Source organism: Amblyomma mixtum, chromosome 9, assembly GCF_055824585.1.
Source record: "Amblyomma mixtum isolate Tamu chromosome 9, ASM5582458v1, whole genome shotgun sequence".
Lineage (NCBI taxonomy): Eukaryota > Metazoa > Arthropoda > Arachnida > Ixodida > Ixodidae > Amblyomma > Amblyomma mixtum.
The window spans coordinates 88,432,961-88,444,997 of record NC_143020.1 but is presented as its reverse complement, the minus strand read 5'-3'; the positions used below and the strand labels follow the sequence as shown (position 1 = coordinate 88,444,997).

At 51.2% G+C, this 12,037-nt stretch overlaps 1 long non-coding RNA gene across 3 annotated transcripts in view; it reads left to right on the top strand.

The window, feature by feature from the left end:
* The first annotated feature begins 7,310 nt into the window (after nucleotides 1-7,310).
* Nucleotides 7,311-12,037, top strand: part of LOC149330047 (uncharacterized) — a 77,294-nt gene continuing 72,567 nt past the window's right edge. For all 3 annotated transcript variants that reach the window (XR_016285653.1, XR_016285654.1, XR_016285655.1), the window contains exon 1: nucleotides 7,311-7,462. This is a non-coding gene — a long non-coding RNA (uncharacterized LOC149330047). The remainder of the gene's footprint in view (nucleotides 7,463-12,037) is intronic.

Here is a 12,037-nt window from a genome sequence, read left to right as displayed (position 1 = left end):
CACCCAACCTGCAGTCTTCTGCAGCTCTGTCCAGTGGAGATGCAATGGAGACGCTCAGATCAGCACTTTCAGGCGGCGCCTCTTTGATTCCTATTTACTGTGAACTTCAAAAGACGGTGCGAATGAGCATGCACGGCACGAGCTGTGGGCGCCCGAGGAAGCACTGCACCGGCGCACTCAGGCAGAGTCGTTCCAGAAGGCTGTACCGTCCGACATCTTTTCCTGATACCCTACTGCGGCCCTTTAAATCCCGACACTACCCTCCGGCGAAGACCAACTTCGGCAACCGACTCCTAACATGAGGCCGCTATCCACCTCATGAGGCCACTATCCAGACCGCCGTGGTGGCTCAGTGGTTATGGTGCTCGGCTGCTGACCCGAAAGACGCAGGTTCGATGATCCCGGCCGCGGCGGTAGAAATTCGATGGAGGTGAAATTCTATGGAGGCCCGTGTACTGTGGGATGTCAGTACACGTTAAAGAACCTCGGGTGGTCGAAATTTCCGGAGCCTTTCACAATGGCGTCCCTCATAGCCTGAGTCGTTTTGGGCCGTTAACTCCATTAACTATCCAGACCGGGGTTCCGAGTAGATACTTCTCCTCAGCCACGAATCCGCACATTCATTCCTGTAGGCTGTACTGCGGCTGTTTGTGTTTGTCGAGTGCGTGCCATCATTATTGCGTTAACTATTACGTTAACCAGCTAGCCGACGTCATTGGCTAGAAGCGTGTCCTTTGACGGCAAAAAGGCGCTTGGTTCTTGAGTTGTATCTGACTACAGCACGAAATCTCAGGGGTGGCAGATAAATGGGGCATAAGCATGTCTTAATAGGATTAACCACGGCGTCATGAAAGTCTGTCGACGCCATTGGCTGGAAGTTCTCCTTTGAGGGGCATATGCTGCTTCGTTCTTGAGTTGTATTCGACTGTAGTGGTAGTGGCATGCGGGACGTATGTGTGTATATATACGCTCTAAAAATCTTTATTCAGATTACTTTACCCCCCTCGCACCATCCTCGTTTCCGTCAGGACATCGGCTGGCGACAAGGGAGAGGGTTTAGCCGCCTCGATTTGTTATGAAAACCCGGTCGACCGAAAAAATAGGCATCCACATAATTAAAAAGAATATCCCAAAATTTTGCGTGCCCCAGGGACTAAAGTTGCGAGCCTGTGGCAAGGACTGAAAGAACACAGCGATTCGGGCTAGTTTGTATTTGCACATATTGAAAGGCGGCGGCGCGAAAGCCAACGACATATACTGTTGGCGTGGACAAAGGCTCTAATCCCCTTCGCCGGCGATGCTGAATGCGGCTCTGGTGCCGGACTGCGCTCCTGGGGACTGGCAGCGGAGACAGGCGAGCCAATCGGGCGCCATCAGGCCACTTTGGCCGAAGCGCTGCTGCTCGGGGAAGACAAAAGAGACACTGCGTGGGGCAGCTACTGGCAACAGCGTCGGCGTACGCAAAGGCGTCTAATCCCCTTCGCCGGGGAGGCTGAGTGCGGCGCTTCTCCCGGACTGCCGTGGACCGACGGACGAGACCCAGTGGCGACGACGGCGGGGCGACGGCGCCGCCAACTCAGTGCCCGCGTGCGCCCTGAGGAGCCGACAAAGCGGGGGAGGCGACACGGCTGATTTGTCCCTCCCACCGAACTGAAGAGGTCACCGGTGAGCGGTCAGCGCTCGCGTCCCCATCAATCAAGGTCATCACACAGCAGCAACGACCTTTGGGCCTGGTCGGCCCGCGGAAAACCAACAGTTCGCGACTGAGAGACGCCAAGTTCCTCCTTGCCCGTGTGTGTGTGTGTGTGTGTGTGTCTGTGCGGTGTGCGCGGCCACGTGGGGAGGGCGGAGCCTAGGAAGACGCTGGCGGCCCATTGGACGCTCAACCAGAGATCAGATTCCCTAGCCGGGTGCCTGGGGAATGTGAACTGCATTTAAGCAGCAATCTGTGGGGTGCCAGGGATCCTCCCCCATTTTCTGACTTTGGTCTCCTTGCTACTGTACATGATGTAAAATAAACCTTCAAGCTTGCTATTCCTCCCGAAGGCTTCTCTCCGTAGTCTGCTTGCTTCGCCCTAATGCGGTGAAGACCCTGGTCCCGATCCCCGAGCACATCAGTACCCAGATAACTTGCAGACCACGATCTGGTATGATACATCCTCCGGCTCAACTGTTCAGCACCAAACTCGACATCGTTGGCTTGTCTGCCGGAATCGCTGGTAGTAACCCAGACGCTCCAGTGGCCGCATTTGTTGTGTCGTCCTTCGCGGTGGTTGGTCCGATGGCCGCTGAGTTATTTAAGCCGGATTGCCCGTTGCCAATGCCTCTTTATGCTGCAACGAGAGCGTCGGTGTTGTCGGTGTAGGCGCAGTGACTTTTGTCTCCAGCCCTTGTGACGAACTGATATGACACCGTTCCCTCATTGCCAAAAGGTGCCGCCGGTTGCGCCGAAGAGCAGCACCGTTTTCTGTGCGCACATAAAAGGCTCGTGGCCGGACCGGTCCAATCACGTTTTCTTTCCGTGCCCAGGACTTTCCATTCAAACGCACCAAGTTGCTGAGGCGAGGTACAGCGCACTCCTTGCGACTTATCCGGCTGTGTGTCTGCATGGGATTGAAGTCCGGCACTGGTGTGCGCAGCCGCCTCCCTTGCAGCAGCTCGCCTGGAGACCGGCCATCTTCGGTGGGACTGGCCCTGTGATTCAACATGTCCATCCAGAAACACTCATTTGCCGCTTTCGATTTCGTCAGAATCCGCTTCACGATTTGCACACCCTTTCCTGCAAGCCCGTTAGGTTGGGAATATTCCTGGCTAAATTTAACATGCTTGCAATCATAAAGCCGTGCAAAAAGAAAAAAACTGGTCAATGCTGAACTGTGGGAAAAATTAACATGCAGAAAACGAAAGTAATGTTCAACAGTCTAGCAAGAGAGCAGCAGTTCGCAATGGGTGGCGTGGTGCTAGAAGTAGTAAGGGATTATGCCTATGTAGGGCAGGTAGTGACAGCTGCTCTGGATCATGAGAGGGAAATAATTAGAAAAATAAGAATGGGGCGGAGAGCATATGGCAGGTTCTCTCAGATCATGGATGGCAGTTTACCCATATACCCCCCAAGACCCAAGAGAAAAGTTTACAACCGCTGTATCTTACCGGTATTCACCTATGGGGCAGAAACGGGGACGCTAACAAAGAGGGTTCAGCTTAAGCTAAGGACAACGCAGCGAGCTAATAAAGGAAAATGATTGGTGTAACGTTAAGAGATCGGAAGCGGGCGGAGTGGGTGAGGGAACAAACGCGGGTTAATGACATCCTATATGAAATCAAGAGAAAGAAGTGGGCTTGGGCAAGGCATGTAATGCGAAGGGAAGATAACCGCTGGTAGCTAATATATCTGTGGCATTCGGTTTGCAGCCATCGGGCTGCGGCCGTGTATCTGTATTTTTCAGCCAGCGTCCGTTCCGGCGGACGCGGTTGTTGCGACGCGCGTCTTTGCTCTGTCCTCTTATCTTTCAACTCTCTTCTATCTGCACGTGGCAGCGGTGGTGGCTCGGCTTGAGCCAGTTGGCAGGCCCGTGCACTTTCATTTTCATCCTTCTCTCAGTCGCAACCAACCAACCAACCCTAAGGGTAACTGAGTGGATACCAAGAGAAGACAAGCATAGCAGGGGGCGGCAGAAAGTTAGGTGGGCGGATAAGATCAAGAAGGTGCCGGGGATACGGTGGCCGCAACTGGCGAAGGGCAGGGTTAATTGGAGAGGCCTTTGCCCTGCAGTGGGCGTAGTCAGGCTGATGATGAATCTATCGATCACCGAACTGGCTGTCATGTCGGGCAGCAACTTAACGCTTCTAACTTTGAAATCACGGTAGCGCAGTCTTCCTCGCTTTCTTCTCGTGTGAACACGAAGTTGTTGAAAACGTCCAAGCCTTCCTCACCCGCAACGCTGAGCAGCAGGACCGTCTTTGATGCCTCTGATCTTGGTTTGTCATCGCATGCCATGGCTCGAAGAAAAAATTCGTACTTCCGACGAAATAGCTTCCAATTCCGTCCTCCGTCCGTTGTCAAACGCAGGGGTTCCGACTGCCTTACTTGCTCCATTGCATCCCACTTCTGGCGCCATGTATCGTCCTTGAGTGGGACGACAAAAGTGAACAGCCAGGTTGTCAAGAAACAGTGAACGCCCTGATCGATTGATCGGAGTTATTTATACCCGAAGGTGGAAAGGGGTCAGTGCACGCAGATGGCATGGGAAAAGCACGTGGCAATGCATAGCACCCAGATGATTTGCAGGCCACGATTTACGATCTGATATGATACAAGGAGTGCTCCAGCTGGTGCTGTGACGGTAAGCTAAATTAAGGGCAATTTCCTCACTGGCGTCCCAGAACCCTCCTCGCAGCGCCGCCTCTCCTCCTCCGCTCTTTTCTCCCTTCTCCTCTTTTTTTCTTTCACGGCTGTTGCGCTCTTCGGTCTATTCCTCCGGCGAGTCTGCCTCCGCGCACCGCCGCCGCGAATCTGCGCGTCTTCTGAACCGCGGCCTGGTCAGCGCGCCTCTCAATGTGCTGACGCATGAACACGTAGGTGGTGGTGGAAACGTTTATTGCCAATGATGTAAATCGTAGGGGGCGCCTGGTTTGCCGCAAAAGTTTGCATGAGACTCACAGTGGAGACTCACCTTCGGGCCGCGCTTCCAAGCGGGCGCGCGCGGTGCGAGTGGCGAATCTGTTCCGGGCGCTCAAAGATAAGCCGTGGCTTCGACCGCGTGCTAGTGCCGACTATGCCTGAAGAAACTACGAAGATCGAGAATATTCCACGCGTGCTTCGCCAGCGAAAAAAACGAACCAGGGTTCAAGCCCACTTAGCAAATGTCAGCCGTCTATGCGCTGCACTCCATTTCTTTCAGGCTCCTTTTCTGTGGTTTGCGTCAGTTGTCGTGAACTTTTCATATCTTAGCTTCCCGCAGTAATCCTTTCCAACTTACTCTGGTGCATGCCCATGTGCACTGCACGCAATACAATCAGTTACTGCCGGCAGCCCGCTGAAACCAATGAGTGCGAAACTCCTTATTTTCACATATCGAATAAACAGTGGCCACACTCCGTTAACGTAGTTGGGAACTCTCGTGCCATTTTTGCCGCGAAGATGAATGAGAACCTTGGAAGGAAAAGCGTGGGCGTAAGGCACAAGCGGAGACTGGTTGCCACGGGAACCGCCTGGAAGGCAGTTACTCCGGAAGAAGGGGGAGAAGGATGGTTACCGTAGAAGGAGAGAGGGTAGTGTGGCGAGAGGGGATGAATGTAGCACGGTCCTGCTGCTAAACCAACACCCTCTTGTCAAAATTCTTCAGAGGGTGTTGGCTAAACGCGCCGCCTGAGGAGAAGGTCACCGGTGACGCCGAGCGCCTATATAGCGGCGGACTGGACAGGACCGCTAGTCGAACAGGGAGTATGCGTAATAAACATAAAAGAGCGCTCTGGAGCAATACAGATATATGAAGTCACTCTCGTATTCTCTACCTCAACATATCGTAAAATATACCATCGTGCGAGTTTTCTTCTTCGTCTCTCTCCTAATGTAGTTTTTGCATTTGGAGGCTGCTTACTTAGAATCTCGGGGCGCGTAATTCACGCTAATGAGATATTTGCGAATACAGGACCTATCTGCCCAACGAACGTTGTGGAAAGCGGGAATGCGCTCAGAGTGCGCACGCAGTATTGTCGCCTCTGCATGCAGAACAGCGCCGATAACAAGAGACGATGATTATAAGTTTACAGCTTCGTGACTATTGCGCAGAATACGGTATACAGCGGCGTTTGGGCCGTGCGTGTAAATGCTGTTCCCCCCAAAATGGCACCCGGGCAACTGAAAGAAAGCAGGCATACAGCGCTGACATTGTGTATGATTTTCCTCGTCAAGCACATTCCACATGGAGCAACAAACAACGCACTCTTCATAATATGATGAAGATGCCATATTTCCTGAGTTCCTTCATCAGCGAGCGGAAAACAGGGCCAGATGATAGCCTCCTCTCACCTACGGCCGTGGGTCCCACGAGCGAAGCACCGATTCGAACCGTCAGCCAAACCGTGATTATGGCCCAACGACAAATCCCACCACTATACGCATACGCCTTCGCTTTAATTCTAAGTGAGAACAACTTGAGGTGACGCGACCTTCGGCAATAAAGGGATCTACCAGTCTGATAAATTTATTGGAAGCAGTTCTGGCTGGACGTCGCACATAATCCATAATTTCAATGGGCTCTCTCCGTAAAGGGTCCCCCAGACCCACGCTGAATCGTTTTAAAACAAGGGTGGCCGCACAAACAGTATACACATGCATAATCTCGCCTACACTGTAATCGCTAAAAATGAGTAGAAAAATTACGCTTTCTTGCAAGAACAGCACCCCGTCAAAATCCCGAAAAAAAAAAGTGCGGCCTCCACGCACGTGTCTACACACGCTTTACTCAAGGTTTAGTGCTGCTGGCAGTAATGTTCTTTCTCTTTTTTTGGGGGGGTTAACATATTCAAATGCTCTGCCGCAATTCATTTCCGCAAGAAGAGCGGAAAAATATATGCGCATAGCTGGCCCCTAACCTTCGTTGCACTGTTTAAGGAAAGTGATCTTCACTCTAGAAAATAGTAGTTCGACAGCTAGAGGTCTGCCAAAGGTCGAAATGGATATTTTTCAACCTTCCTGCCACTGTTCTCGTGATAGTATGGTAACGCTACGGAATCCCCAGTCAAGCGGACTGGCAGTTTCGGCGACAGCCAAGCATGCTCTGTTGCCGTCTTTCCAATCGCGGTGGAAAGGTTACGTGGCACTGGTATGCTCCCGTCTGCTAAAAAGCAAAGCAGTCGAGCGCGACTGAACGTGAGCTTCAAACCGAGATAAAACAGTGCAGTCTGAAACCTAAAAAACACAAAAACAAAAGAGTCGCTGCGGCCTCAGCTGCAGCACGCGCTATCAACTCTGCTATCAGGCCTCCCGCTTGTTCCCGCCCGGCGGACGAGAATTAGCGAAACTAGGCCTAAGCCTACCTGGCCGAGACAAGGCGGCGGTTCGCCGTTACAGCGGTGTACGGATGTCATTTCGTTAATTACTTGTGACGTAGTTCGAAACTGGCATTAATTATTGGACTAATGCGCCCTTTATGCATCTCGTCGTAATGTGACCCCAGCCCCTGTTTGTCATTTCTGTCAAGTTATGGCTTGAAAAATTCTGAAGCTCCAGCTACCACCGGCGCCTGACAACGTCGCGTTCGTGTGAGCTTTTCGCCTGACCGTCGCCATTCACGGTGCATATTCTGTTCTGCGGCGGAAGAAAGAACTCTTGCCAACGTGCCAGTGCCGGCTTGTCTTCGAAGTGCGGTGTTGTTGGCGTGATATCTTCAATGTGTGAACACGATCGGTTTGCGTGAACTAAGCCTTCCCCAAAGCTTCAACCTCAGCAGCAAGAGCGGTAAGTGCGATGGCATCTGGTCAGTTCTGTAATTGGCATTGCTGAATACGCGAGTCTTGCAACAATCGAGAATTTTATTAGCGTAGAAAGTGCTTTTAGTGCTCACGCGAAGAACCCGTAACGACCTATATTTACTCCGTGAGATTTGTTGCCCAAATCGCAGAAGCACTGGTGAAAGAAAGTGACAGATACAGTCATATGCCGCTGAGGGTGGTCGCGTGGCTGTGGCCGATGTAGAAGTGACACTCAGGCCTTGACGCGATCACGGCTCGCCTCTTCTAGAAAGCACGGATGGAAGTAAGCGCCGTAGTTCTTCACTCAGCGAGTACTGCAGGTTTTCAATTTAGAAGCACTGTTGTTCTTGCCGGTGTTAACACCGGGAAGGTTAAGGATGTTTCAAGCGAATGAGCGGCGCGACGCCGCGAAAACTTTCGTACTTCTCGGAACATCGTCACATTGGCCCCTGTAGCTGTCGCGGCCGCTCGAAACACGTTTTTCTGCTTCGGGGACAGAAATCGCAAGCGTTTTCGCTTGCATGCATGTGAAACAGGCTTTAACTGTGTGAAGAAGTCATTTTGTTATCCGGTACTGAGGGAGAAAAGATTGTGTTTTCGAAAGCCATTTTCATCCACATCGAAGAAGCCTTCAATTTTAAGTTCAACCACCGGCGCTCGCTTGAGTCGCATCTGCATGCGTTCTGTTACTCACTCTTGCATATCGCCGCCGCGGTGGCTCAGTGGCTATGGTGCTCGGCTGCTGACCCAAAAGACGCGGGTTCGATCCCGGCCGCGGCGGCTGGAATTTCTTTGGAGGAGAAATTCTAGAGGCCCGTGTACTGTGCGATGTCAGTGCACGTTAAAGAACCCCAGGTGGTCGAAATTTCCGGAGCCCTCCACTACGGCGTCTCTCATAGCCTTAGTCGCTTTGGGACGTTAAACCCCATAAACCAAACCAAACCACTCTTGCATATCGCTCGCAATAGCGCGCATATGTTGAGAAGCAGGGTCTTTGTTTCGCCGAGACTTGAGCGTACTGATGTTACTGCTGACTACCTGCCTAAATCTGATGTTTCATTCTAAGTGCACGCCACTGAGCACGCATCGCAATTATCATCCAATAATTAGTATGCGCACGCAGAGAGCCTTCGCGACGTTGTCCCAGTTAAGTCCTTGTCGTGAAATTTCCAAGAGTTTGGCGGTTGCACACATGACCGTATCCTATGTCGCGCAAGGTGGCATTGAATCGTTGCGTTAGAAAAGATTTTTGGACTCGTAATTTTTTTTTATTCCTTTTGAGTTCGGTCGCCTCAAGAAGCAGAACTGCATTCATGCATGTTATCGTAGATGCGATGGACTGCCAACGCTGTTGGGAATCATAAGATTACAGAGAAGCTTAGTGGCGTTTATCTTCACCCTCGGCATTCCTATTCATCGCTGCCAACGTGCGGCCTTTGCGTTGTCATTCTGCCGCGCCTTTCATGCACCCGCCAGAAGAAACCAGGAGGCTGGCAAGGTATCGCAGTTCTTCGCAGGTGATTACGCTTTTTTCGGGACTGTTCGCGAAGGTGTAGAGCCTTTGTCAAAAATGCACACCCCAACGGGTTTGCTTCCTTGCCACGCAGTATGGATCGCTCGTGCAATCCAAATCTTTCTTGGGCAAGGAGGAATCTCGCCTTCGTCTACCCGAATTTCTGGTTTTCCTGGAATGCCAGGGGGTCCACTACTCGGCTTAGAAGCGCACCTTTCCTGCTGGATATTCATCGGCGTCGGCTGTACAGTATAACGAAACATGAGGGTTCGCTGTCGTTTAGGCCAAACTGCACCAAATTTTTTCTGCTTTCATGTTCACTTAAGCTCTTCAGTAAAAATGGCGCTGCAGGATAGTGCGTACCGTGGGGTGATGGTCCAGCGTCTAGCTAAGCTCCCGCGTATTGGTCAGTCTACCTGCGATATTGAACCGCGTTAGAGTACTTTAGATTAGGCCTCGAGCAATCATCTTCGGACTGTGTACAACATTGCGCGTGCATTCGGCGTCGCGACCATGCAGTGGCATGCGCTTGGTTGGTTCGCTTTTCGGGAAAGGAAATGGCGCAGTGCTTTTCTCACATCTCGGTGGACACCCGAACCGTGCCGTAAGGTATGCTGGTCGTATGCAGTCCAAGTGAATGGACTTAAGGATGCTTCAGGCCGCTCTGAATGGGCCACAAGCAGCTCCGGAGGATACTGCCGCTCGCTTGCGCCGAGGATAGAGGGCGAGAAATCGATGCCGCTCGCCGTCGGGTGGTCAGCGGTAACCAGTGAACACCAGTGTTGTCGGTAACGCGTTACAAGTAACGGCGTTACCGGTAACGCGTTACTTTTTTTCGGTAACTTAGTAACGTACTCGTTACCATTTCGGACCTGTAACGGGCAACGTACTTACGTTAACATTTTTCGGTAACGTGACGTGTCACGTTACTAGTTCCTTTTTATTTCAATTGTTCCCCTCTGCCTCTTTTTCAAAAAAAAAAACGCCGAAAATGATGGTGCAAATAAACAAAATCTACCGGTGCTCTCGACGACCCTTGTTGCGGCTCGCATGCATGCCAGAAAACACCTGCCCTTGACGACGCACTCAACTAAAAAAGAAAGCACGAACACGCAGTCACCCACTTGTATTCACCCCCAAACCACCCACACACACAACTCTCTAAAGAGTGGTCGCATGCCAAGCCACCAATGAACCATTTGGAGAAATCTTTAAGTGAGTTTCTGCGTAAGCTTGTTTTTCAACCAAAATGTATCGTTCCCAGGCGACACTCTCGCATTCTTGGTGGAAGCAGTTCCCTCTTGTGAGCAAACTCATGAATGTCGCCAGTTCACTTTAAGTTGGCCCCAAGAGAGCCATAGAAAGAGTACAATGATACAGCACAGAAAAAGGGATTGCAGTCAACCAGTTGTTTCTATCTGCAACTGCGGCTAAGTTTTGCGAGCGAAGCTGACCTTGAACACCTTGACGCAAACACTCAGCATTTTTGCAATAATTATGCAGGTTCAAGAAAAAAAAAATTGTTTATGTGCGCAAATATATTTTTCTGAACTATGACATTAAGGCATTTCGTTATTGCTACACAATTTCCACGTAATTTCGTAAGCAGAAGCACACCAGAATTACTGTAAATTTGTTCAGTTCAGCTATGTTTTCTTTGTGAAGTTGGAATTATATGAAGTATGAGCTTTATAAAATTGTTATCTTGAGTTCTTACAGCGAGGAACCACTGATTAAAATTTATGGCCATGGAGTAACGGCAAAGTAACGTGCGATACTTTTTTTCGGTAACGGTAACGGAAATGCGTTATCTTTTTTTGTAGGTAACGTAGGGCGGTAACGCGTTCTTTTTTTGTTAGTGTAACGAGTAACGTATTTAGTTACTTTTTTTCGGTAACGCCTACGACACTGGTGAACACCTAGTGCGGCGTTCGCTTTGCCCGCTGCGTCCATGTCTTGCGGCCGCCGCGCTACGGCGCTTTGCGCGAGTGAACACAGTGGCCAGGGCGATGCTGCCCGGCGCTGTAATGATTTCTAGCGACCGTGAACATCCACGTAGCCGCTGCAGCACAGATCATTGGAGCGCTATTTCATTACCTTCTCATTTTTGCATTCCGGGCTCATTCACATGGCTCATCAACGTTTATACACTTTTTTGTTTTTCAAAAGAACGGAAAGGAAAAATTTAACGTCCATTACCTCGCTAACAGGGACGCGTTCATCACCTCGCATCTCGTGGCCGTGGCCTTTACGCGATTCCGACTTAGCGGTTAATGTTAAGGGTGATAACTTTCACGTTACCGTGGACCCTAATGAGGACAGTATCCACTTGTGCCTCGACAGTGTTTACATTGAAGTTGGCACTAACGGGCATGAGACAGCATTGTCGACGTCATCAAAAGAGGCCGATGCTGTGGCGCCATATGCTCTGTGTCGCTCCGCTCCCGCGTAACATGGACATGACTTCACATAAAGGCAGACTACAAGCCCGGGTTCGCACGCTTGAGAGGCAATATGAATCTAAACAGGGCGTCTACTACGCAGACATCACAGGGCCGTCGGCCGCGGGATTCTGCACGGCTGTCGTAGTCCCCCGGGGAGTGAATGTCGATGGCCTATCGTTTAGGGCCCCGAATTCAACGCGAGCGGAGGAAATAGCAATAGCTCTCGCTGCCACCGATGCAAAATCGAGAACGGTTAGCACAGACATTCGCCGGGCCTGTGAACGCTATCTTGCAGTGGAAATATCACCTCTTGCCTCCCAAATTGTAAGACGGGCTCTCGCCGATCCAACTCGTTCAAATGTAATCTGGGCTCCTGGCCACCAGGGTCTACGAGGCATTGAGGCCGCTGATGCGGCCGCCCGAGCGATCACACACCGGGCTCCTCATTCTAGCTCTCCTGGCTGAGTAGCTCATAAACCGCTTCTGCGGTCCCGCGAAATCTTAATTCATTACTGCGACAGCCACCGTCTCTACCCAACACCTACCAAGGGGCTGAGCAAAGCGGAGGAGCGAACTCCACGGCACCTGCAGTGCAGACAGGAAC